The sequence below is a fragment of the Lagenorhynchus albirostris genome, chromosome 3 (assembly GCF_949774975.1).
Source record: "Lagenorhynchus albirostris chromosome 3, mLagAlb1.1, whole genome shotgun sequence".
Taxonomy (NCBI): Eukaryota; Metazoa; Chordata; class Mammalia; order Artiodactyla; family Delphinidae; genus Lagenorhynchus; species Lagenorhynchus albirostris.
Genome location: NC_083097.1, coordinates 81,157,110 through 81,183,355, shown reverse-complemented (window position 1 = coordinate 81,183,355; position 26,246 = coordinate 81,157,110). Strand labels below are relative to the sequence as shown.

The 26,246-nt window shown below is 35.4% G+C and overlaps 1 long non-coding RNA gene across 1 annotated transcript in view; it reads left to right on the top strand.

The window, feature by feature from the left end:
* The window catches only part of LOC132518160 (uncharacterized), a 522,958-nt gene that overhangs the window by 24,275 nt on the left and 472,437 nt on the right, over positions 1-26,246 (top strand). The window contains exon 2 of the long non-coding RNA XR_009539871.1: positions 5,499-5,613. This is a non-coding gene — a long non-coding RNA (uncharacterized LOC132518160). The remainder of the gene's footprint in view (positions 1-5,498; positions 5,614-26,246) is intronic.

The window sequence follows — 26,246 nt, the reverse complement described above, 5'->3', positions numbered from 1 at the left end:
ACTTTAGTAGTGATTACTTTATAATTATAATTGCCTTTCAAAAAATGTTGTGTTGGGTCTCTTAAATTTTACCAAATAATTCAGGCATTCGTAGGGGTTTTTACAAATATAAGAATTTTAAGATTTACTATAGAAAGTTGGATAATGGAGCTGATACATAGTAAATACACCTCAAATTAGATGGAACTCTCTGAATCCAGTCTTAAAATTAAAAAAAACGTATCTAGAGACAGACCACTTTAAGTCCTCTCTGGCTTAGTGCAGGATGCTTTTCTGAATTTACTGTAAATAGGAATTGTATAAAAAGGAAGGCATGTGTCTACATTTTGTTATGGTACTTAACTTTGAGGATTGTGTACTCCAAGTTGCTATGGTGAATAAATATTCAACTTGCAGTCATATTCAAATTTTGAGATTATTTTCTTGATAATTAAATATTTTACTAACTTAAAAAATTCTTAAAACCAGAACTATTGTTTTTAAAAACATGTGAAGTTAATAATAAGTATGAAAAAATACCTTGGCTCAGAAATGGAAAAATGAAAAGCATGGATCAAATTGCATAGCACCTCTTTGTTAGTTTGACATGAGGCCAGAAGCAAGAGTTTATACTAAACGTTGTTTTTAAAATACACCCTTTACTGTTATTTGATATTTTCCCCAAGCAAACTAAGATGTGAAATTTAATAATCCTTTATGACAATTTTATAAAAATGGACTGCCATGCTTAATTGATGACGAGCCGCTTCATCTGCCACCTCCAGACATTCGCTGTAAGTTATTGATACAGGGTTCACAGCCTCTATCCATCATATCTTTGACTGCGTCTGTGTCATTAACCTTTGGGATGATCTGAGAGTGGCATCACCCGACTAACTGGCTGTCATGTCAGCTTGGCAGCTGGGCTTCACATGTTCTCTTTCACTTTGTCTCCCAAGAGCATCTGAACAGATAGGGACAAAGCGATGTAGCCAATTAATTACCTTGTGATTTCTAGATTGTCCAGCTTTTCTCCTGAGATAATGTCAGGAGGAAATAAAATCTAAAATATATGAGTACTTGATGCACTAGAAATATGAGTCAAAAGTCTTTGTGCCGTAGAGACCCAGGTTCTGATTTCAGCTCCAAATCTATGTGACTTTTTGTAAGTTACTTAACTTCTCTGGGCCTCATTGGAAATTATTTAGAGGCAGAGACAGTGAATTTTCCTCCAGGATTTATTCTCCTTGTATTAGTTTATAGATAAGTCCTACCTGTTGGGGACAGATCTATCTTTTGGAAGTGTTAAGGACAAAAGGGTATAAAATAAATAAATGAATATGTTGCTAGTTTCCCCTTCCTCAGAGTCTTGGAAGAAGCACATGGGCTCTGAAAGTTATACCACCCTAACTTCACAGTAAATCTGCCTTGACCAATTCTGCCACATACCCATAGGTTTTAGTAGGGCTTCTGCTCTCCTAGCTAGAGACATTTCTTAACCTGCCTTATTCTTGAGTGAGATCATCTGACTCAGCTCTGGCTCACAGGAGAACACAAATGTTACATGCAACTTTCAGATTCTGTTCTTAAAATAACCCACTTATACCACCCCTCCCCCCCCTTTTTTTCTTTTTCCACTGGCTGGAGAAAGCAGTACCAGAGCAATAGTTGGGCTTGGGAAATGGCACCATCTTGGACTCAAGAGATGGAAGCTCTACCTTGAATCTGGCAGAACCCTCTTGGGATAACACATTCTGGATCACCCTATATATCTAAGTATTCTTTAAAAAAGAAATAAACCTGTATCTTTTTTTTTAAGTCAACGTATATTCGGGTCTCTTTGCTAAAGTAGCTTAGTTTAAATCCTAATAAATATAAACACCTACATTCTGGTATTTTTATGAGGGTTAAATTATATAAGCCATGTAAAATGCTTGCATGTGGTACTGTGCAAACACTCTCTTTGCAGATGGAATTTTTAAATTATCTAGTTTTGTTTGGACAGACAAGTAATCCTAAAATCTATAGAGAAGTTAAACCTCAGTGTTAATGGTTTTAAAAATCTCTATTTCTTTATCTTAGTAATAAATGTTTCACTGGTTTAGCATTTACAGGGCAAAGGTACTGCCCAGTATCATCCCATACCATCTTCATATTTATTATCCTTTATGGATATTTTGATGAGTTTATAATGTATATAATAAAGTTTATAGGACAGGTAGTAGGTGCTCAACACATGTTAAAATAGTCTACTTCTTCCCTTTCATCACATTCTACATTAGATATAAAATATAATGGCTTTCAAGCTCACAAATATTCACCCATTAGCCTTCGTATTCATTTGAGGAACTGCACCTTCTCCCCACATTCTAACAATATGATAAAAGGGAACTGTTGGGATCTTGCCTCTTTCTTCATAGCCCTTAATGGACTTGTGAATATTTCCTTAGGATTTCTAAAATATTGGTAAGAGAGAGGCACTCTTTCCTGTGGTTCTGCTATTTTAGAAATGTGAAAATTAAAGCTTTCTGTAGTTTTGTCTGCTGTCACACAGCAATAGTTGTGGTAATAATTGATTTACTTGTTCTAAATGGGCAAGACAAGTTTCACTCTAGCTTTTCTTGTAATTCGAGTCCATGAAACAAAATATTTCTCCTTGATTAAGGTGAATTAAGGTGGGTTTCTTTCACTTGCTGTGAAAATAATCCCTGAATAATGAGGAGCCTCTTTGCTTCAGTGCAGTGTCTCCCATGGGCTGTTGCTGGAACAAAGATCACTATGCCTGAATTCTCTGCCAGATTAAGTCGGCAAGTGCCCTGCCTTATACAAAAAGAGTTGTTCTCTAGGACACAATCCTACCCTCAAGGGGTTTACCATAGAGAAGAAATGATATGAACAAAATAAGTAGCTAAATAACAATACAAGCTTTAAGTCACTGTGAAAAGCAATAATAAAAAGAGATATGACAATGTAGTGCAGTGTTATCACGAATATAATTTCCTGTGGAACTTGAGGTTCAGGGCAATAAGCAAAGCAAAGCATATCATAAATCATTAAGAGAATATTTGTTTAAAACTTCTGTGGGATAGTACCTGCAGGCTATGCCTTCCCTTTTTCTGCAGCCTGAATAAGGTAAATAGAATTAGGTCAGCAGCCATGTAACAGAGCAGGACCCTATGGGGTCTTCCCGGGACAGGCCCTTCCCCCATATCCTCTACTTCAGCTCCTCTCTGTTACCTAGATAACAGTATTTCCTGAGTTGTTTTACAGATGTGAAAATCCCCCACCAAATGGAAGATGTTAACTACTTGATGACCAGGTGCACATAGCCCCAGGCCTCCTGGAGCCTAAGGACTGATACCGTTAACCCCCGTGACACAGATGGCCCTGCAATAAACCTTTCTTTGCTCCAAACAAGGACGTTTTGGTTTGTTTGGCCTCACTGTGTGTCAGGCACATGAACTTGTGCTAACAGCAAAACCATAAAATCTGAAAAGATATGAAGCCTCTAAAGGTTTTTCTCCCCCACTCCCCACCACCCTTATCACTCCTCCCCTCCCTGAGTATACTGCCTTCTTTAGCTCTCCCTTAAGAGCTAAGCTCTTTCCTTTTCCTTGCAGAAAAGGCTGCGCAAGTCTACGCACTGGCCCAGCAGGATGTAGCACTATGTGCATCCCCAGAAGCATAAAGGTTCTAGAGTTTATTGAATTAACTGTGCTGCATAATATTCAGTGAAATATAATTAAGCCTCACATTTTCTGTAACTCCTTGGTTGTAGTTTTTGTTTATCATTCCAGGCCTTACTGGGAGTGCTGGGGAAATTCTCCTGAACCACAATACATTTGTCTGGGTATTTGTTTGCATACCTGCTCAAAGCCTTTCCACAAGTTCTGAATATTTTTCCTATATGTCAGCCAGTCACCGAGTTTCCCTCATGGGTCACATCTGTAACACCCACTTCTTTTATTCTCTTATAAATGAACTGGTCATCCAAACCACGTTATCGACTGACTTAGAATGTTTATCACCATGATCACGTTGATTAATTTGCTAACCTCAGGGATTAAGCTGTCTTGACTATTAACAGTGGTTTGAAAAAGCAAGAATTTGCCACTTCCTTTGGTTGATACTATGTAGACTGCTTGCCATATGGTCTGGGCACACATGACCTAGTTAAGAGAGGCAGAGCTACATGTTGGCAAAAGAATCGGAGGCCTTGGAGCAGGAACTGTATACTTAGACTGACATGGGTTTAAGCTAGGCCCTACCACTTAGTAGCTGTATCACCCTAATCAAGTTACTTACTATCTTTAATTTCTTTAAGTTTCACCAGTTGTAAGACTAGCAAACACAACTTACAGACTTGTGGAACTTTAGAATGACAACATTCATAAAATATTTACCAGGTCTATAGTGAGCACTCAGTAGTAACCATTAGTTGTGATTGAGATGACAGTGAATATGAATAAGCAACAAGTAAATGTATAAATATGATTCTGTGATACTTTTTATATTGTAAAATTAATTTAGCAAATTAAAGGAACCATTTGGGGGCTTAGTTTGAAAGCTTAGTATTCCTCTAAAGAAAAAAAAATGAGGACAAGATTCATCCTTAGATAATTTTAAACTAAAGTTATTGTAAAATTTAATCCAATAAACAACTACTGGGTTTGGAATAAAGTCATTCTAAAATTTAATCCAGTAAACAGTTATTGGGTGTTGTCTGTGCCAGGAAATATGCAAGCATCAGTAATACAAAATTAAGTATAGTTTAGTGATATAAGCATACTGATTGAGCATGTACATGAGATAACCTGAATGTAAAAGTGAAACAGATAATTGTTCAGACATGAAATAAGTGTGTGATATTTTCTAGTCTGCATAACTGTTTATTTCATTTATACCTTCATATTTTACTAGTTGTGGTTTTTCAACATATAATTGAACTTCTACAGTAGGAGAGGAGAAGCATTTTAATTTCCATCAAGATTTAGTATATGTATTTTTCACTGCAACATCCATGCTCTTACTATTAAACTAGGATAAATAATGTGTAGAATTTATTGTTTGATCATGATTGCTTACCTATGCAAAATAAAAATTGGAAGAAATTTACTTGTGTATAGATAATTAATCTTGCTCAATTGTCTAAAAATAACATCTATATGGATAACTGATTATGGTACTTTCGTTCCTCACTTATTTTCTCATCCTATAAATTTTTATCTTCAACTATTCAGTTATTGGGAGATAACATTTTGTGATTTTAAAAAGGCAGCTAATTTTATGTAAATGTTTTGGTTCTTGATATGTAAAGATGTACAAATACAAAATAAAAGGTTTGATTCTCCCTGTGAAAAATAAGGGAAGAGATGTTCTACCCTCCCTTTTCTTAGATATTTACTTTAGAAAATTTATAATTGTAAATACTTTCTCAGTCTCTTTGAAATGTATGTAAACCTTTTTAAAGTTAAATAAGTCTTTTGTCAGTTTTACAATTCTGGAATATCTTTCTGTAGGACCTAGGAACCATACCTTTGAAATATAATCATCAAGGAAGGTAGCACCCATATTTCCCAGTTTCTGTGAGAGCCCAACCATGACCAAGTTGCAAAACTACCACCTGTCATAGAGGTAAGAATTTAATTTGCCTTTGGGTAAATCCAGTTAACGAATATAATGGATCATCTCAGGTGAATTTAGAATGAACTGTGTGTGACAATGGTGCTGTCAAGTCCTCTTACTTGAACAATAGTTATTGTTTACCTTGGGAGCATGTATGGAATGGGTTGTGTCTGCTTGGCTGTATAAAAGGGTGAGATTTCTTTCTGCCTTTGAAATCTCTTAGTGAGTTACCTGTAAGGCTCATCATGTTCTGGCTTAATACTCATTCAAAAATAAAATTATTTTCTCTCACTTCTGCCTTCGTGAAGCCATTTTTCTGGCTCAGCAGATTTTTTAAAAATTATATTTTCCCAACAAAGGTGAACACAAATATTCACTCATTAAACCATTCATAGTTTTTTTTTTTCATTCATAGTTTTTAAAATGTTATTTAAGCACTGCTCAACAACTATTTGAAAATAAATAAAAATCTGTATACATGCACATATGTATTAAGTTGAATCATTTAATAATGTTTTGCAAGTGAAAAACAGTAGAATATCAGCAGTTTCATGTGTTATAACCTAAATTATATGCATTTAGAGAAATGTGTGGAAGAACCTACAGCTGTTAATATCAGCTAATTAGTTGGGGAGAGATTATTACATTTTCTTTTATGTATCTGTCCTCATATTTTTTGACTTATTGCAATAAGTTTGTATTATTGTTTTTCTTTGTTTACAAAGTAAATTGATTTTTAAAAAGATGCTAATTGCACTTGCAACATAAGCGTCATTAATCAAGGCAGGGACAATTCCCCTTTTACATTTTCTTTTAATGTCCAGCTCCTAATGTAGTGCTACATAAATATTTGTGAAAGGAAAAAAAATGAAAAAAAATGTGTAAATGAATGAATGACCATAGCCAGAGAGATTTTTGAGGGAATAGTGAAGACTTAAATAAGCTATACTGAAATCGTTGACAGGTGTTTGGGGGTAAAAAAACAAAAAAAAAACAGAGGCCGTATATAAATAAATAAATACCTTTTTGGAAAAGTTTGGCCAATAATAGACTCGGTAAAGTGACTTACATTGTTCAAAAGAGAACCTTTTGTAGTTGTGAGTTCTCAGAGCATATTTGCATGCTTATTAACATCATTGTTGGTGGCAAAGAGGTTGAAGATAGAGAAGGAGACAGGATAACTAAAAGCTAGAGATCACTGAGAAAGCAGGAGGAGGTACTGGTCTTAATTTGGTCTTACAGAGTTCTTCCATTATTCCAAAAAAGAAGAAAAGGTTGCAGAGGCAGGTCTATTTGTGCATCTGTTGGAAGATTGGGAGGATCTTGGCTGATGATGACTTTTCTGTCTCTGCGAGGCCTGGAAATGAGATATGATGCATCTGTTTTTCATGTTGCAATTGCTCTTTCTGAGTCCAATATCTGTACAAACAGAAGTAGTACCTTACGTGCTTTCAAAGCTACAAGTTTTAGTGGTCATTTGCATGCCCAGCTACTAATTCTGAAGAATGGTCATTGTGCCTGAGTGCCTAGGACAGATGGTTTTTCATCTTTAATTACATATTGCCAAATAAACTCTCCCCCTATGGACAACCCTGGAGTTGATCACAGATCATCAGCCCATTTTCTCCTTTCCTCTTGTTGAGTTCCCATTTGGGGTCCTTGGTTCCTTTCTTCAGTCAGGACCACCAAAGGACTTGAAAAGAAGGGAATGAATTCTGGATCCCTTTTCTTCCAGAGACTCTGTATTAATTGGGGTTCAGTCAGGAAACCAGAAGTAACTCCACGTATTTCAAACAACAAATGGCTTAATAGAGGGGATTAAAAAATATTAGAAGGTCTGGGGTAGAAAAGATTAGGGAAGCCACTCTACCATTGAGGAAATCAGGAAATTATCAAGTTATAGGAAAACACTGCCATTGATTTCACTGCCCACTGTACTGAAGCAGGTGAATCTTTGGAGGACACTGGGAAGTTGCTGGAAAACCCTTGATGCTGAAGCCTTAGTAATTGCCAGCCACAGCCATGAGAATTAATAATTGCTTTTACTTTTTGCTTTTCTTCCAGATTTACCCTAGCTCCTCTCATTGGCAGAATCTAATCTAGGGCCATAATGACAGTAATTCTTGAAAATGCAGTTCCCAGGCTTCCAGCTCCTATGATAAAATGAGAACATAGAAGGGGAAAAATAAGCTGAGTGGCCCACACAATTCCACACAATCCAGCACATTCCTCAGCCAAATTACCTACATCCTTTCCCAGGGAACAGTTCCCACTTGACCTACAGTAAGAGGTGCTGAATATGTGTTCTTGCTAATTTGGGTGAGACCCTAGTAGAAACTTATGCCAAAAATTGATAACCTTAGAAAGTTGAAGCTAGTCAAGCGTTAAAGGGCTGGGTTGATTTGCCTCTAACTGCCATTATCACAACTCTCTTAGCAGTAGCCCCAAGGGCATAGCAAATTAGTGTAGGAGTCATTCGTAGGGCTGCCAAGCAGAAACTCAGTAATATTTCTATGCTTCCTTTAACTCCCACTAAGTTGTTTGAAAACCGAAATGGGGAAAAGGAAGTACCACTTTCAAAGGATCACTAAACAGTTGCATTCAGAATAAGTTATACTTCTCAATCTATGAAGGTAACTCTGTTGCATGTAATAATTTAGTAAAGACAATTTATAAGAAAGTTTAAGATAAAAATATTTATAGATGAGATTGCTTTGAAGATTAACTTAAAGCAACCTTGTGAACTAACATTGGTAAAGAAAGTAGAAATTTAAGAAAATATGAGCAGGATGCAAAGACTAAAATTACAGTATATTCACGTAAGTTATTATACTGAGTAGTCCACAAGGAACCATTACAGTTAAAATTAGTAATAAAATTTGGAAATGAGAATATCATAATAAAATCAGAGTTTTATGAAACCATGATCAACCCCTTCAGTTTTATGAAATGTCAAGAATTTTTTATTTCTGGATTTAAATCTGAATGTCTTAGATAGCCTGCTACTTATTTCTTCCACAAGAATATTGGCAAGCGTATCAAACAACTATCTTGCTTTGTAGAAACCTCATTTTATTTCTGTTTAGGAAAAAGTCCAGATTCTGGGAGGAAGATAGTGGTCATAACAGGACCATTAGATGCTTAAATTGAGGCTGATGGAAAAAGAAATGGAAGACTTAAAACATATTCTTCAGTTTTAGGAGAAACTGAAATTTGAGGCCATGCTTGGCAATGCTTGAATTTCAGTCTTAGTTAAATACACAGTTTAAGACCTCTGAAATACAACACATACAGCTTTAAAACATGGGAATGGCAAAATAAAAGTCCCTTATTTCTCACTTCTTTTATTCTCACAGTTGAATAAATTTTCCATTTTTTTTTTGTCCTCTGCAGTCTAAGAAATGTGAAAATCTGGTTTTTAATAAAGCATCATTTATTAAACACTGAGGATTTAAAAAGTACCTTCTCAAAACACTGAGAGTTTCTTTATTGTTAATTGTTCTAAAATCTTCTCCCAGAGATTTTGTAATTTAAAATTAAGAGCAATTTAACCTGATGTATATGTGATGTGATGTATATGATGTATATGATAATATATATCACACGTATCTATGCACTGCCCATTCTATTTAAAAACATTTAGCAGTAGTAGTTATTATTTTAATTTAGTTGCTTTAGTAAAATATTTTAATTTTGTGCAAAATGCATAAATCAAAAGGAAATTCGTACTATTTTTTTCTCTCACGTGACCATAAAAAGACATGCTGCTCAACCCAGAAGAGTATTTCTAGTTTCACCTAGTGATGGTATATATTTCTTCCAATAAAACTATGTAGAATTAAATAAGTTTTGACTGATAGATTAGAAAATCTAAGTTAAAAAATTGAAATTAAATATTAAAATTTGGTAAGATAGTGAAGCTTAAGAGTTCTTTGCCAAGTGAAATGAACACAGCATTGAACAGTGTTTGAACATCTCATGATTCAACAAAAGTTGAGGAGGCTAATCTGGCTAGAGGAATGGGCTGTCTCATTGGAGAGAATAGTGATTAAAATATTCAGATGTGTGAAGGCTTCCATATTGATCTTTATTTCTTTCAAGGCTTTATATCATTTGCTGTTTGTGCCCTACACTTAGTACTTGTCTTAACTTATCCTCTGATTTATATATTATTTTACGTGAAATCTCTGCCTTAAATAAACTCTTATAGGCCATGAGCCATATTTCATACTTCTTTGTATTTCTCAATTGTGCATGGCACAGTGCATATTATAGGCATGCAATAAACATTGCAACTGGCATGGTTGATGATGGTGATGTGATTATGCTGGATAGGTAGATTAAAACATGATTGGGGAATTGCTTGAATGCCAATCTGATAACATTCGATACAGTTTTTTACCTAAGGGTAGAAAAGAATTATGGAAGATTTAGGTGATGAAGTCAAAATTTTAAGGAAGAATCTATAGTCGCATACATAATGAAATCAAGCTCAGTGGGGAAAAGAAAATCTATTGACAGGAAATCCAGTTTAAAAATGTAGATTAGTTGCCTGAGGAAGAAGAAAATTAGCAATTCAGGCTTTTTAGAAAATCATAAATGAATTAAGAAGAACATGAACCTCAATGACATTCGTGACAATGAAAATAATGCAGTGAATAATGTGAATTGTGACTCCTGACGTGAAATCAGAGTGTTTATATGATCAGAATCCCCCAATTTCTAATATATCAGTGCTACTGTCACCTTTGCTATATTGCAAAGAATGTAGAATATGTGTGTAGGACTGCCTCCTTGTCACTAATGGCTGTCTCACCCTCAAATGTAGCATGATGGGTTGGAATATTTGTGGTTTGCAAATACATATTCTTTTGTCCTTTAAGCTAGAGAGTGAAATGTACTGAACAAACTGTTCTATAACACTTTTATGTTAGGCTTGCAACCTTGGGATCTTAGCACACTTTGTGTTACCACTCTGGCTATGATAGATATAAGAAGAGACTAGAGGGAGGAAGAAGAATGGCTCCATTTCCCTATGGCCAATTGCTAGAGCCAGCCTAAGATTCTGCTTGCTCCCTCTTTTGCCCCCTGATTGTTTCTAATCCTTTTTGCATTTCAAGTGAAACATCAACTCCTAGTATGGAGGCATTACCAAGGTCGATGTGATCACTTCAGTCACTGAAGAGGAGAAAGAATCTCAAAAAGAGGCAAACAGATAAAAGATTCAAAGAGAGAACAAAGGAGTAAGAATTTTTACCATATTCAAACTCCATTTGCAATCTCTTTACTCTTCGTACCCGAATTTTGCCATTTATTATTGCATCTTAACTGTGTTTCTCTGGTGCCTCCATTTTGCCCTTGATAGGGTGTAGGCTGTGAGAATGGAAAAGGGATCTAAATCCCATGTATTATGTAGTTTCTTAGTTCTTATTCTCTCATATACAAAAACACAATTTTTTGCACACTACTTATAATACTTGATACAATTTTAAAAATTAAGTAACTTTTAAAACTTTGGCAATTTTATTTCAAAAGTTGATTTCATATCATAAATGATGGGTTCAGGACATGCTACCCCAAAATATGACACCTTAGTATATTGAATATTTTAAGTTGAAGGAGTTTGAAAAAAACAGCAGAAGCAGAAAGGTCTCTTTAGCTTTCCCCTGCCCTTCTCCCCTGAAACAGGTGGCAAAATCCTCATGTGAGAGGTGTCCTCCCTATATCCCAGAAGAAAGGAGCACCCTTATCTCCGAAGACAAAGGGATGCCAAAAAGAATTCAGACAGGCCTTGCTAAGTTTTCCCCAGTTTACTGCACTTACTTCATACCCTCTGACCTATCATATTTCTACATGACTGCCCACTCTTCATCAGCTTAGCATAAAAATACTGAGGTCTGTTTCCTTGAGTCTCCATTTCCTAATGTAGACTTCCATGTCATATAAAACTTATATTAAATAAATCTATATTCTTTTCTTCTGTTAATATGTCTTTGTCAATTTAATTTTCAAGCCCAGTTAGAGACCCTAATGGGGGTTGAGGAGAACTTTTTCCTCCCCTACACTACCGTAAAAAATATACTTAGCATAAAAGAGAGCAACAATAAAAATGTATAAATTAAATAGTATCTCTGTAATAACCTGAAATAATTTTGTGGATCTCTAGAGGTACATGCACCACACTTTGGGGAGCATGGCATTAGAGGCTAGAATTCATCATGAAAGAGTTTCAAAGGCAGAATTATCAAGGTATTTGGTGATTGATTCTGGGTAAGGAGGGCACAGTTGGCACAAATAATAATTAACTGTAATATTTGAGTAAACTAATAACAATGAAAAAAGTGAAAATACCAAGCATATCATTAAAGATTATAAACTGGTATTTGTGCAAACAGAAAGGAAGGAGATATAGGTTTAGAATTCATTGATTGATATTTGATGATCCAAGAAAGGATGTTCTAGTTCGCTTTCACAGGAAGAATGAAGAAAGAAACAACATATAAGCATTTCAAAATGGCATATATGCATTCCTGAAAAACTTTACATTCTGCAGAACTGTACCCTGCAAATAAGGCTTACATGAAAGATAAGACTGGGTCAAACCTGTCAAACTCTTTGCAACACTGTAACCAGAGCACTAGCATAAACAGAAACAATCCTAATTTTAAAAGACATTGACAGGTTTTTAAAAAGGCAAATTCCTAATAACTAAATTATACTGTAAAGATAAGATTTTTAAAAGAAACCAAAAAAGGGAAAGTAGCTTGATGGAAGGTATATAGAGAAGAGTGTAGAGTTACATGATGGGGAGAAGTTGGTAATAAAGACAAAGCAAGTGGCCAAACTGAGCCAAGACAAAGAATGTGTGATGATAAACACTCCTCAGTGGCTTGCTGTCATTTAGCCCCTTGTGGTAGGCAGAATAATGGACCCTCAAGGATGTCCATGTCTTAATCCATAGAACCTGTAGATGTATTACTTCACATGGCAAAGGGAAGTTCTTACGTGTAAAGACTTTGAGATTGGGAGGTCATCCTGGATTATTTGGGTGGCCCCAATCTAATGACACAGGTTCTTAAAAGCAGAGAAACTTTCCTGGCTGTGGACAGAGGCACATGTGAATATGAAGAATGGTCAGAGAGATACAACATTGCTGGTTGTGTAGATGGAGTAAGGGGACTCAGAGCAAGAAATGTGGACAGCCTCTAGAAACTGGAAAAGGCAAGAAAACAGATTCTCCTCTAGAGCCACCAGAAAGGAATTCTCCTCTAGAGCCACCAGAAAGGAATGCAGCCACCAGAAAGATTAAGCTGCAGGCAGCTTAATCTTAGCCTAGTGAGATACAAGATTCCTGTCAGATTACTGTTGCTGCTAGCACTACTAATACCACTACTACTATCACTACTATAGATCTGTTAAGACAATAAATCAGATAAGATACAGATTGTCCAGTTAAGTTTGAATTTCAAATAAGTGATAAATAATTTTTGTTTTTGTTTTAATATAAGTGTATCTCATACAGTATTTGGAACATATTTATACTAAAAAGTTATCCATCATTTATCTAAAATTCAGATCTACATAGGCATCCTGTATTTTTATTTGCTCAATCTGGCAACCCTACTTGTTCTAAAAACTCTTAACTTTAAGACACTTTTAATATTAATATATTTGAAATCAGAAGGAATCTTTCAACTTAGGTATTTGATGTGTTTCACTGTACTTTTCAAAAAACCTCATTAAATTTATGGTGTATCTTACAATGTATGGCATCTTAAAATCATGGAAATACGTATGAACTTTTCTTGAAAAACGTCACCTCTTTTTTTTTTAATATTCCATATGTTTAACATTTGTATCTAATTGGTTAATTGATTTTTACATTTAATTGAGAGTACATTTGTGTCTATTTTTTATGAACTACTTCTGGGATATTTAAATTTAATCCATGATAGCAGAAAATATTAAGCAAAAAATTTCATCCTGTGATATGCTAAGATATGAGGGTAAGACAAATGTATTTGTGTGAGGCAGCTGCTATTTAACATTTGAAATCATGATTAGGTTCCAAGAAGAGTCTGAAAAAGAACTGAAAATATCAAATAATAAGATGAATTATATTTTCAGTGGTAAAGTATGTTGGAATTATAATTTAGGATTCCAGAATCCATTTATCTATTCCTTTCCCCCCTCCCTTGCTACATGTTACAAAAAGTAGTAACAAAAAGTTACATCCATGAAAGAATAACAAAAAGTTTCATCCATGAAAGAATAACAGTTTGGAATAAAAAACATCTAGGTTTGAACTGGGGTTTACTTTTGGCAAGTTCCTTGCCATCACTGAGCTCTATTTACCTTTTCTGTAAAGCAGGGATAATGACAGTGTGCCATTTTGAGGAGACAATTCTTTTTTTTTTTTTTGTGTGTGTGTAAGGTCTGGGCTTTCTGAACAAAACTCACTGGAAAACTTTGTTAAAACATGATTAATAGCAAACATGCCTTGAAACCTTAAGATGGTGAACTGCTCCAAAGATATTTAGACTTACCTCCCTTGGGGCCATTTGCTGTTGTTCCAGCTTGGAGGGCTGGGGACTTTCCACTCCCTTCCCAGGCAAAGATTTGTTTACATCCCAGCTTGAAGGCCTCTCTCTCTCTCTTCAAGGGAAGGAGGGACAGATGTATTAACTGCCCTACACAACTTCTGAGTATCACAAATTAGGGCTCCTCCTCTGTGGTGTAACCCCACTGCAAGCACAGGGTAACATCAGGCTCTCACCACATTGCCCAGTGAAGGCTGCAGTTTGGGGGACCAGCACTAAAATGCTCTGTGCATAATGAAGATCTGTTCTCTGATCCAGGGGCCTTATGTATCCCATTAAGCACAAAATATAAATATATAACTTAAACAGTCATTTGTCTCGTTTCCTACGAACCTAAAATTTATTCAGCAGCAATATGCCCAACCCAGAGCATAAAGCATGTTTTGGTGACTAGCATGAGCTTACATAAACTCCTTTTCCTCTGGTTAATTTAGGGATAGGTTAAATAAGCCCAAAGAGATTAAAGGAGAAATCTGCCAAGTTGATGATAGTTCTGTGAAATATTTTCCTCCTAAGTGAGAAAGAGTGCCATACAAAGAGAATCCCTTTCATTCCAAATTACGGTATTTTGAGCTTGTCATATGAGGATGTGATGTTTGGAGAGGCAGCAGACATGTTATGACTATTAGAAACAAGTCTGAAGAAGGAAACTAATAAATTGAGGGTGAAAGAGCAGAAGAATGTCAAATGAATGAGCAAAAGAGCAAAAGAATGTTCTGGATGGCATCTTTAAGCTGTTGAATCAACCCTGAACTCATTTCTTTGTATATTTAAAAAATATACAGTAACTGCTCCTTACAATTCAAACAAATTCTTGTCGAGTTTTCATTTATTTAGAACTAAAAGCATTCTAAGTAACACAAGAATCTAACTCAAGGAATTGTGAAGACTAAATGAAAAGAGAGAAAAAGTAATTAGAATATATATATATATATATATTAGATTATGTATATGTGTGTGTATGTATATGCTGCCGCTGCTGCTAAGGAGACTCTCTCAGGTCCAAGCACCCGTTTGTCTATAGTATAAGTGTCTATATCATATCATACCATATCATCATATATCATATCATATCATATCACAAGTCAAGGGCTCCAGTTTGGGAGGGTTTGTGAAAGAGGGGTCACTGAAGCACAAGGACAGAAAAGATGGGGCATAGTGGTCAATAACGGGAACATTAGAATAAAATATAAAAGTAAAAATTTAATTAGAGCAGTTGTTCTCGAGTAGAACCCTTTATATTCTTAACAATTGTGTAGAACTCCAAAATGCTTTTTATATGAGTTTTCTATATCAGTATTTACTAAATTAGAATTTAAAACTGAGATATTGAAAAATATTTTTTGAGTACCTTATTTTAACTTTACTATACTTTATTTAAAAACACATTTTATATACAACTTTTTTCCCAAAATTAAAAAAAGAGAAAAAGGTCAGTGTTTACTTTTTGTTTGTTTTTGCAAATCTCTCTGCTATCTGGCTTCTCATATCTGCTTCTGCTTTCAAACTGTTGTGTTATATAAATTTGACTGAAGTGTAATGAAGTTTTGGCTTTACATAGATATGGACTTAGAAAAGGAAGGTGTATTATAATACTCTTTTAAGATAATTGTGGGTTTTGTTTTTTTTTTTTTTGGAACTACACCAAAGCTTGGCAATAGATGGTTTCTTAAAAGTTGATTGTAATGTAGAATCTTGACCTGGCAAATATTTCATAGCAACAAGTGTGAAATACGTTGATCTGTCTTACACCTTAGTTATTCTTTACCCATGGATAATTTTGTAACCATGCACTGACTAGTAAATATTGATTAACTGAGTTATGTACATCTTCTAAAAGTTGACAAATTCGTTGTCACATTTGTTAACATCATGGGTGTTCTTATCAGAATATTATTTAAGTATTGGGAAACTAGTTCATAGTGACAGACCTACACTTTCCAAAATTCTAATTTTTTCTTGAAAGCTTGACATTTATCATCACAACAAATATTATCAGTTGTTTTCCTTGAAATGGAGTTCACTTCATTAATTTTTGAAAAAAAATGACTGTCAAAACATGTCTGAATAATTATAGTACGTCTGTCAGTTGTGTTTTCAAGTAAAAACGGTGTTCCACTAAAAAGACAGCTACTTGAGCTTGTATTTGAGACAAATTGCACAAGTGCTTTAACTTGAGAAAGCCATCATACTTCAGAATGTAGAAGTGTTTTATCTACATCTATTTTGTCATATAGATGATAAAAGAGGTATGTTATGCAAAGGTCTGGTTTAATTAAATTAAAATTTTACTGCTTCATTAAGAACACTGTTATGTGAAAGTCAATGTTTTTCCTTTTTTTTTTTTTGCGGTATGCGGGCCTCTCACTGTTGTGGCCTCTTCCGCTGTGGAGCACAGGCTCTGGACGTGCAGGCTTAGCAGCCATGGCTCATGGGCCCAGCCACTCCATGGCATGTGGGATCTTCCCGGACTGGGGCATGAACCTGTGTCCCCTGCATCGGCAGGTGGACTCTCAACCACTGCGCCACCAGGGAAGCCCAATGTTTTTCTTTTTTTAAAAAAATTATGAGTGCCTGGCAATAAAGAATAGAATGACTACTACACTACTGATATAATTTGGTGCTGGTATTGAATATTTTATGTTAAAGTGATAGCATTTTTACCCTCATTATTTTTGTATCATCAATGTGTGTGTCAACCCAGTAAAAAAGGCAAATTATGGCTTAGTATTATTATGGAATAATTTTGACCTCATTGATCCCTGAAAAGTTCTTATGGACTGTTTTCGGCTCCATATACTGTACTTTGAGAACAACTGAATTCTCAAAGGGTGGGATAAAAATGTATCAGTGTATCTCAATTCTCCCTAAAATCCTGATATGTGCTACTAGAATGAAGACCTGACATCTAGCTCATTAAAAAAGAAACCTGTTTATTTGGGTTCATCAGCCATCCATCCCAATAGATAGGTTTATTTGTGTCATATTTTAGATTCCACATATAAGTGATATCATATGGTAGTTATCTTTCTCTTTCTGACTTACTTCACTTAGTATGACAATCTCTGCTTTTATCCATGTTGCTGCAAATGGCATTATTTTGTTCATTTTTATGGTTGGGTAGTATCCCATTGTATTTATGTACCACATCTTCTTTATCCATTCACCTGTTGATGGACATTAAGGTTGCTTCCATGTCTTGGCTACTGTGAATAGTTCTGCTGTGAACATAGGGGGTGCATGTATCTTTTTAATTAGAGTTTGTCTGGATATATGCCCAGGAGTGGGATTTCTGAATCATATGGTAATTCTATTTTTAGTTTTCTGAGGAACCTCCATACTGTTTTCCATAGTGACTGTACCAACTTACATTCCCACCAACCGTGTAGAAGGGTTCCCTTTTCTCCACATTCTGACTTGTGTGAGGTGGTACCTCATTTGATTTGCATTTCTCTAATAATTAGAGGTGTTGAGCATCTTTTCATGTGCCTATTGGCCATTTGATTGCTTCTTTGGAGAAATGTCTATTTAGATCTTCTGCCCATTTTTCGATTGGGTTTTTGATTTTTCTTGTTGAGTTGTATGAGCTGTTTGTGTATTTTGGAAATTAAACCCTTGTTGGTCCCATTATTTGCAAGTATATTCTCCCATTTTGGTCAGGTTTATTTCTAAGTATTTTATTTTTTTGGTGTGATTTTAAATGTTTGGTTTTTTTTTAATATATTCCCTTTCTACTGTTTCATTGTTAGTATAAAGAAATGCAACCAATTTCTTTATGTTAATCCTTTATGTTAATTCTTGTATCCTGCTACCTTGCTGAATTCACTTATCAGTTCTAGTAGTCTTCATGTGGAGTCTTTAGGGTTTTCTGTATGTAGTATCTTGTCATCTGCATATAGTGACAATTTTACCTCTTCTCTTTGGATACCTTTTATTTATTTATTTTCTTTTTCTTGTCTGATTGCTGTGTTTAGGACTTCCAATACTATGTTGAAGAGAAGTGGTGAGAGTGGGCATCCTTCTCTTGTTCCAGATTTTAGCAGGAAGGCTTTCAGTTTTTCACCATTGACTATTATATTGGCTGTGGGTTTGTCATAAATAGCTTTTATTATGTTGAGATATGTTCCCTCTATACCCACTTTCGTAAGAGTTTTGATCATGAATGGGTGTTGAATTTTGTCAAATGCTTTCTCTGCATCTATTGAGATGTTTGTGTGGTTTTTGTCTTTTCTTTTGTTGATTTGGTTTATCACCTTGATTGATTTGTGTATGTTGAGCTGTCATCGTGAACTTGGGATGAATCCCACTGGGTTGTGTTATGTGATGTTTTTTATGTGTTGTTGGATTCAGTTTGCTAGTATATTGTTGAGAATTTTTGCATCTATATTCATCAAAGATATTGGCCTGTAAATTTCATTTTTGGTGGTATCTTTGTCTGGTTTTGGTATCAGGCTTAATAGAATGTCTTTGGGAGTGTTCCCGCCTCTTCAGTCTTTTGGAAGAGTTTGATAAGGATTTGTGAAAGTCCTTTGTATGTTTGGTAGAATTTGCCTGTGACGCCATATGGCCCTGGACTTTTGTTTGTAGGGAGGTTTTTGTTTGTTTGTTCGTTTTTTTTATTACAGATTCTGCTTCTCTTCTAGTGATTGGTCTGTTTCTTCTTGATTCAATTTTGGTGGGCTGTATGTTTCTAGAAACTCGTCCGTTTCTTCTCGGTTGTCGAATTTGTTGGTATATGATTGTTCATAGTATTCTCTTATATTTTTTTGTATTTCTGTGGTATTCACTGTTATATTTCCTTTTTCATTCCTTATTTTGCCCATTTGGATTTTCTCTTTTCTTCTTGGTAAGCCTGGCCAGAGGTTTGTCAATCTTGTTTACCCTTTTAAAGAACCAGCTCTTGGTTTTACTGATTTTTTTCTATTGCTTTTTAAAATTTCTATTTATTTCCTCCCTGATCTTTATTATTTCCTTCCTTCTGCTGACTTTAGGTTTTGTTTCTTTCTCTTTTTCTAATTCTTTTAAGTGATGGGTTAGGTTGTTTAGTTGAGATTTTTCTTACATTTTTTTTTTTTTTTTTTTGCTGTACTTGGGCCTCTCACTGTTGTGGCCTCTCCCGTTGCGGAGCACAAGCTCCGGACGCGCAGGCTCAGCGGCTATGGCTCACGGGCCCAGCCGCTCCATGGCATGTGGGATCTTCCCGGACCGGGGCACGAACCCATGTCCCCTGCATCGGCAGGCGGACTCTCAACCACTGCACCACCAGGGAAGCCCCAAGATTTTTCTTACTTTTTGAGGAAGACGTGTATTGCTGTGAACTTCCCTCTAAGAACTGCTTTTGCTGCATCCTATAGATTTTGTATGGTTGTGTTTTCATTGTCATTTGTCTCAGGGTATTTTTTAATTTCCTCTTTGATTCACATTGACCCATCGGTTTTTTAGTAGCATGTTATTTAATATCCATGTAATCATTTTTTCTTATTTCTTTTTCTGTGGTTAATTTCTAGTTTCATGCTGTTATGGTCAGAAAAGATGCTTGAGATGATTTCCATACTCTTAAATTTGTTGAGGTTTGTTTTGTGCTGTATGTGGTCAATCCTAGAGAATGTTCCATGTGTACTTGAAAATAATATGTATTCTGATTTTTTTTTGTATGTAATGTGCTGAAAATATCAATTAAGTCTAACTGTTCTATTGTATCATCTGAGATCTCTGTTGCCCTATTGATTTTCTGTGTAGAAGATCTGTCCGTTGATGTCAGTGGGGTGTTAAAGTCTCCTACCATTATTGTATTCCTGTCAATTTCTCTCTTTATGTCTATTAGTATTTGTTTTATGTATTTGGGTGCTCCTATATTAGGTGCATATATGTGGACAACTGTAAAAGCCTCTTCTTGTATTGATCCTTTTATCGTTGTATAGTGGCCTTCTTTATTTTTCTTTATGGCCTTTGTTTTGAAGTCTGTTTTGTCTGAAATGAGTATTGTGACCCCTGCTTTCTTGTCATTTCCTTTTTCATGAAATATCTTTTTCCATCTCCTCACTTTCAATTTATGTGTGTCCTTTGCCCTAATGTGGGTCTCTTGTAGGCAGCATATTGTAGGTTCTTGTTTTTTAATCCAATCTGCCACTCTGTCTTTTAATTGGAGCATTTAGTCCATTGACATTTAAGGTAAATATTGGTAGATATGTACTTATTGCCATTTTAAACCTTGTTTTCCCATTGATTTTATATTTATTCTTTGTCCCTTTCTTTTTCTTTTTCTATTTGTGGTTTGATGATTTTCTTTTGTATTATACTTATGTTCTCTTCTTTTTGGTTTTTGTGGACCTATTATATGTTTTTGAGTCGTGGTTACCCTATTTTTCAAGTATGTGAACCCCTTCTTATATCTGCTTGCTGTATAGTGGTAGTCATATAGGCTCAAGCACATTCTAGGAAAAAAACCCTACATTTTCTTATTCTCCTCCCACACATTTTATGATTTTGATGTCTTCTTTTACATCTTCATGTTCCTCCTTTTGCTGTTCCCTGTGTTTATCATCACTTATCACAGAAATTATTTGACTTATTTTTTTAAATCTGTGTACTGGCCTATTTAAGTGATTTACTTTCCAGTTGCATTTTCTCATTCTTATTGATTCTTATTTCTGTTCTATTTAGAGAAGTCCTTTCCATATTTCCTTTAGGATAGGTTTAGTATTGCTGTATTCTTTTAGTTTTTGCTTGTCTGAGAAATTCTTTCTCTCTCCTTCTATTCTAATGATAGTCTTGCTGGGTGGAGTATCCTAGGTTGCAGATTTTTCCCTTTCAGAATTTTGAATATATCTTACCACTCCCTTCTAGCCTGTAGCATTTCTGTAGAGAAATCAGCTGACAGCCTTATGAGGGTTCCCTTGTAATTAACTATTTGTTTTTCTCTTGCTGCCTTTTGAATCCTCTCTTTATCTTTAACTTTTGCCATTTATATTATATTATGTCTTTGTGTAAGTCTGTTTGAGTTTATCTTGTTTGGACCCTCTGTGGTTCCTGTACCTGGGTATATGTTTCCATCTTTAGGTTTGGGAAGTTTTCAGCTATAATTTCTTCAAATACATTTTCGATCCCCTTTCATCTTTCTTCTCCTTCTGGAATCCTTATTATGTGTAGATTGGCACACTTTATATTATCCCATAGGTCTCTTATATTGTTTTCATTTTTTTTTTTTTTTCAATTTGGCTTTCTGTCTGCTATCCTGATTGGGTGATTTCCATTGTTCTATCTTTCAGGTTACTTTTTTGTTCTTCTGCATTGTTCATTCTGCTATTCATTGCCTTTAGCTCAGCTTTTGTCTTGGCAAGTGAGTTTTGTACTTTTTCTTGGTTTCTCTTTATAGTTTCTAGTCCCTTTTTACAGTATTCTGCATTTCTGTCAATGGCCTTTCTTAATTCCTTCAGTATTTTCATTATCTCCTTTTTGAAATCAGTGTCTGTTAGATTGAAGAGGTCTGTTTCATTGTTTGTTCTCTCAGGGGAATTCTCTTGGTCTTTTAACTGGGAGTGGTTCCTCTGCTTCTTCATTTTACTTATACTTCTCTTACTCTGTGAGTTTAGGAGAAACAATTATCTACTGTTGTTTTGGAGGGCTATTTATATGTGGGAGTATCCCTGTGTAGCTTGTGTGGGTTTAGTTTTTTGGTGCAGGGCTGTTTTTAGTATGGATGCCTATCACGTCTTTCCTCAGCATGTGCTGGCTGTTATCTTCTTGATAGGGGGTGTGCAGATGTGGTGGCTGGTGCTCCGTCCTGGGGTTCTCGGTGGTGGTGGCAGTTCACGTGCACCCCTGAAGCATGTGATGGGAGTGGAGGCGGCTTGCAACTGCTCCTGGAGCTCACATAGGCAGTGTTCTGCTGCCTGAGACCACACACGGGGAAATATGCTGCAATAGCAGGTCCCGTCCCTCTCCTTATGCACCCCCCCCAAACAATGGCTCCTGGCCTCTGAGACAGCTCAGGCTTCCTCCATTAACCCTCAGTTGAGGCTGCACCAGACTCCAGCCCCTGCTGGAGTTTTCAGGCAGCCAACCCCACTCCTCTCCCCAGGTCCAATCTCTGAAGCACAAGCTTCAGCACCCAGCCCCTGCCCACACAGGTGAACACGTCCCAGGCTGGGGAATACTGGGAGATGGCACTGACTGTCTGTGCAGGTCTCTCTCCATTCTGGCTGCTGCAAACCGGTTGCCGTGTTCTCCTCCAAGGGTCTAAAGCTCTCCCTCTGTCCCGGCTGATCTCCCCGCTGGTGAGGGGACTTCCAGGGTGCAGGAACCTTTCCTCTTTTACAGCTCCTTGTCAGGGGCACAGGTCCTGACAAGATTCGTTTGTCACTTTCTTTTTTTCTATTTTCTTTTGTCCTACCCTGTTACATGGAGATTTTCTTGCCTTTTCAGAAGTCTTAGGTCTTCTGCCAGTGTGCAGTAGATATTCTGTGAGAATCATTCCACATGTAGATATATTTCTGATGTATTTGTGGGAGGTGGTGAGGTTCATGTCCTACTCCTCCACCATCTTGATTGCTCCCCTAATTGTACTTTATAAAACATTTTAAATTATTTTTGTAATATGGTGTTGTATAAGTAAATAAGTAAGTAAATAAATAGATAAAGTGAGTTCCAACAACTACTTTTCACATACTGGTCTGTTCTCATTCCCATTTTATCCCATTTTTTCCTCTGATGGCAATTTCAAATGGCACAAAGGGTCTAATTGTGTGTCTCTGATATTTATGTATGAAGACTTATGTACCAGACCATGATTCTCACGGCTATATGACCCCTGAAAATGAAACAAGCAATGGCATTTTGGGGATAAATGATTGTATGCACACTGAAAATATGAGATAGTATTATAAGCAATCCTCAGGAAAATTAACCCATGGGAACATGAAATCTTCCTAGTCACTAATCACATAATAATTTTTCTTTCATGTGAGAATTAGTAGAGAACACCAATACCTTTAGATGATTGGTCTTAAACAATGTATGCTGAAGGCCACTGCAAAGAACATCTGCATTTTATACTAAGGAAGAATGAATAATGCTTTTAAGTACTATACATTTCTTTGTAGATTTAAATGTCTGCTTAGAAGATTCTAAGGTTTAATTGGAACTCTTCATGTGTATTTAAGTAAATTTTAACTTTAAAAAAATTTTGCCTTGTCTTAGAGGAGTACTTTTCATTTTTTCACTGTTAAGTATGTTAGCTTTGGGTTTGTCACATATGACCTTTATTCTGTTGAGGTATGTTCCTTCTATACCCATTTTATCGAGAATTTTTTAATCACAAATGGATGTTGAATATTGTCATATTCTTTTTCTGCATCTATTGAGATGATCATATGATTTATATTTTTCATTTTATGTGGTATATCATTTTGATTGATTTGCAGATGTTGAACTATCCTTGCTTCCCTGGAATAAATCATACTTGATCATGGTGTATGATCCTATTAATGTATTATTGAATTTGGTTTGCTGTTATTGAATTTTTGGCTAAAGATTTTTGCATCCATGTCATCAGAATTATTGGCCTGTAATTTTCTTTCTTTCTGTTATCCTTGTCTCGTTTTGGTATGTTCATTGCAGTGTTGTTTACAATAGCCAACATATGCAAGCAACGTAAATGCTCATTCACGGATGAATAGATAAAGAAGATATGATATATATATATATATATATGTATCATATATATGTATCTACACATATATATTTGAATACTATATTTGAATACTATTCAGCCATAAAAAGATGAAATCTTGCTGTTTGCAACAACATGGATGGACCTTGATGGTATGCTAAGTGAAATAAGTCGGAGGGAGAAAGGCAAGTACCATATGATTTACCATATGATTTCACTCATATGTGGAATATAAAAACTAATTAAGTAAATAAGTGAACAAACCAAACCAAATAAAAACAAGCACATAGATATAGGGAACAGAGTGGTGGTTACCAGAGGGGGCAGGGCATGGAGGGAGGGCAAAATGGATAAAGGTGATGAGCAGTATGGTGAAGAATGGAAACCAAACTTTTGGTGGTAAGCATGCTGTAAATATATACAGAAATTGAAATATAATATTGTACACATGAATCTTATATAATATTATAATCCAATTATAAAGAAATTAAAAATTATAAAAAAACTTCTGCCTCAGGAAAGATATTGCTCCAGTTCGAGCAAATTCTAAAATAGTTTTGGACCAAGGATAAGATACCATCACATGGAAATGTTTTGGCAGCACATGAAGAGGTATTTAGTGTCCTTTCCTGTATCTCCTTTGTTGTATTTCCTTTCCTGTATCCTACACACTGCCAGTCTCATTACATAGCAAGTACGTTCCAGAATGTAGTGACTGGGAGATGAATCATGGAATTTGGGAGAGGAAAACAAGTATCATAAGGAAAAACAGTGCATCCTTCCAAAGAGTGCAGGAACCTTTCCAAGGTTGTCATTCATACATGAAAAACTTATTTAAAGAATTTAAATATAAATCTGGGAGTGTCTGAAAGGTATTGACCTCATGCAGAATGTAACATTTTCCTTCTTTTTTCATCTTCTTTCAAAGACCTATAATATTTAATGTGAAATTAGCAAAGCCTGCTCATTCTTATTCATTATTTCTGGATATGGTATATTGAGAAAAAAATAAAAATATGTTAATGTATAAGAGTCTCATATTTCTATAGAAATTCAGTGATTACCTCCACAAGATGTTTTTGCCCTTAGTGTTGCTATTGTACAGCATGACTTTAAAGCTTGTATATGGGAGATTTAGAACAAGTGTTCTATAAAGAAGTGATTTTTTTTCTCGATTTGCTAGACTAGAAAGTGCACCCCCATCCACCCACCCATGGTACAGGGAATATTTCAGATTATTTCATTTTCCCAGATATCAGAACATCAAGGGAAAAAAAAACCCAGGTACTAAAAAATTAGTCTTAAAATGTTCTGCTCATGATTAATTGCTATAATGCATTTTTAATTTGTTACGCTAAGGTTCTTCTTAGAGGTCAGAGTTTTAACTTTTATGAAAACAACCTTATTGAGTTATATAATACAAATCATAAAATGTACCCATTTTAAGTGCACAGTTTAAGAATTTTTAGTAAATTTAAAGAGTTGCACAGCCATCATCACAATCAAGTTTTAGAACACTTCCTTAAACTCAAAAAGATTCCCTGTGCCCATTTTCAATCCTCATTCCCACTCACATCCACAGGCAACCACTAATCTACATTCTGTCTCTAAAGATTTGCTCTTCTGGACCATTCATATACATGGTCAACCATACACTATGTAGTCCTGCTTCTTTAGCTTCTTTAGCTTAGCATAATGTTTCTTTAGCTTCTTTAGCTTAGCATAATGTTTTTGATGTTCATCCCTGTTGTAGCATATATCAGTAGTTTGTACCTTTTTATTGGTAAATAGTATTCCATTATACGGATATACCACATTTTTTGTTTAGATATTCATCAATTGTTGGGCATTTGAATTTTTCCCACATTTTGGCTAGTATGAATAATGCTGCTATGAACATTCACATGCAAGTGCTTGTGTGGCTATATATATATATTTTCTTTTTTTTTTTTTTCACACACATCCCATATATATTTTTGTGGGTTAGAGACCTAGGAATAGAATTGCTGCATTATATGATAAATTTATGTTTAAATCTTTAAGAAACTGGCAAGAGGCTTTCTCTCCAAAATAACTGCACCACTTTACATTACTACTAGCGATATATGAGGGTTCCAGTTTTCTACTTTCTCACGAACACTTGTTATTGTATGTCTTTTTGATTACAACCATTCTAGTGAGTGTGAAATGACATCTCACTATGGTTTTAATTTGCATTTCTCAAATGGCTAATGAGGTTGAGCATCTTTTCATGTGTTTATTAGATGTTCATAAATCTTCTTTGTTTAAATGTCAGTTCAAATCTTAATTGTCAGTGACTCTGCAAGTTGACAGCAAGGTTCAGGACCTTGTTGAATTCACCTTTTAAAGCT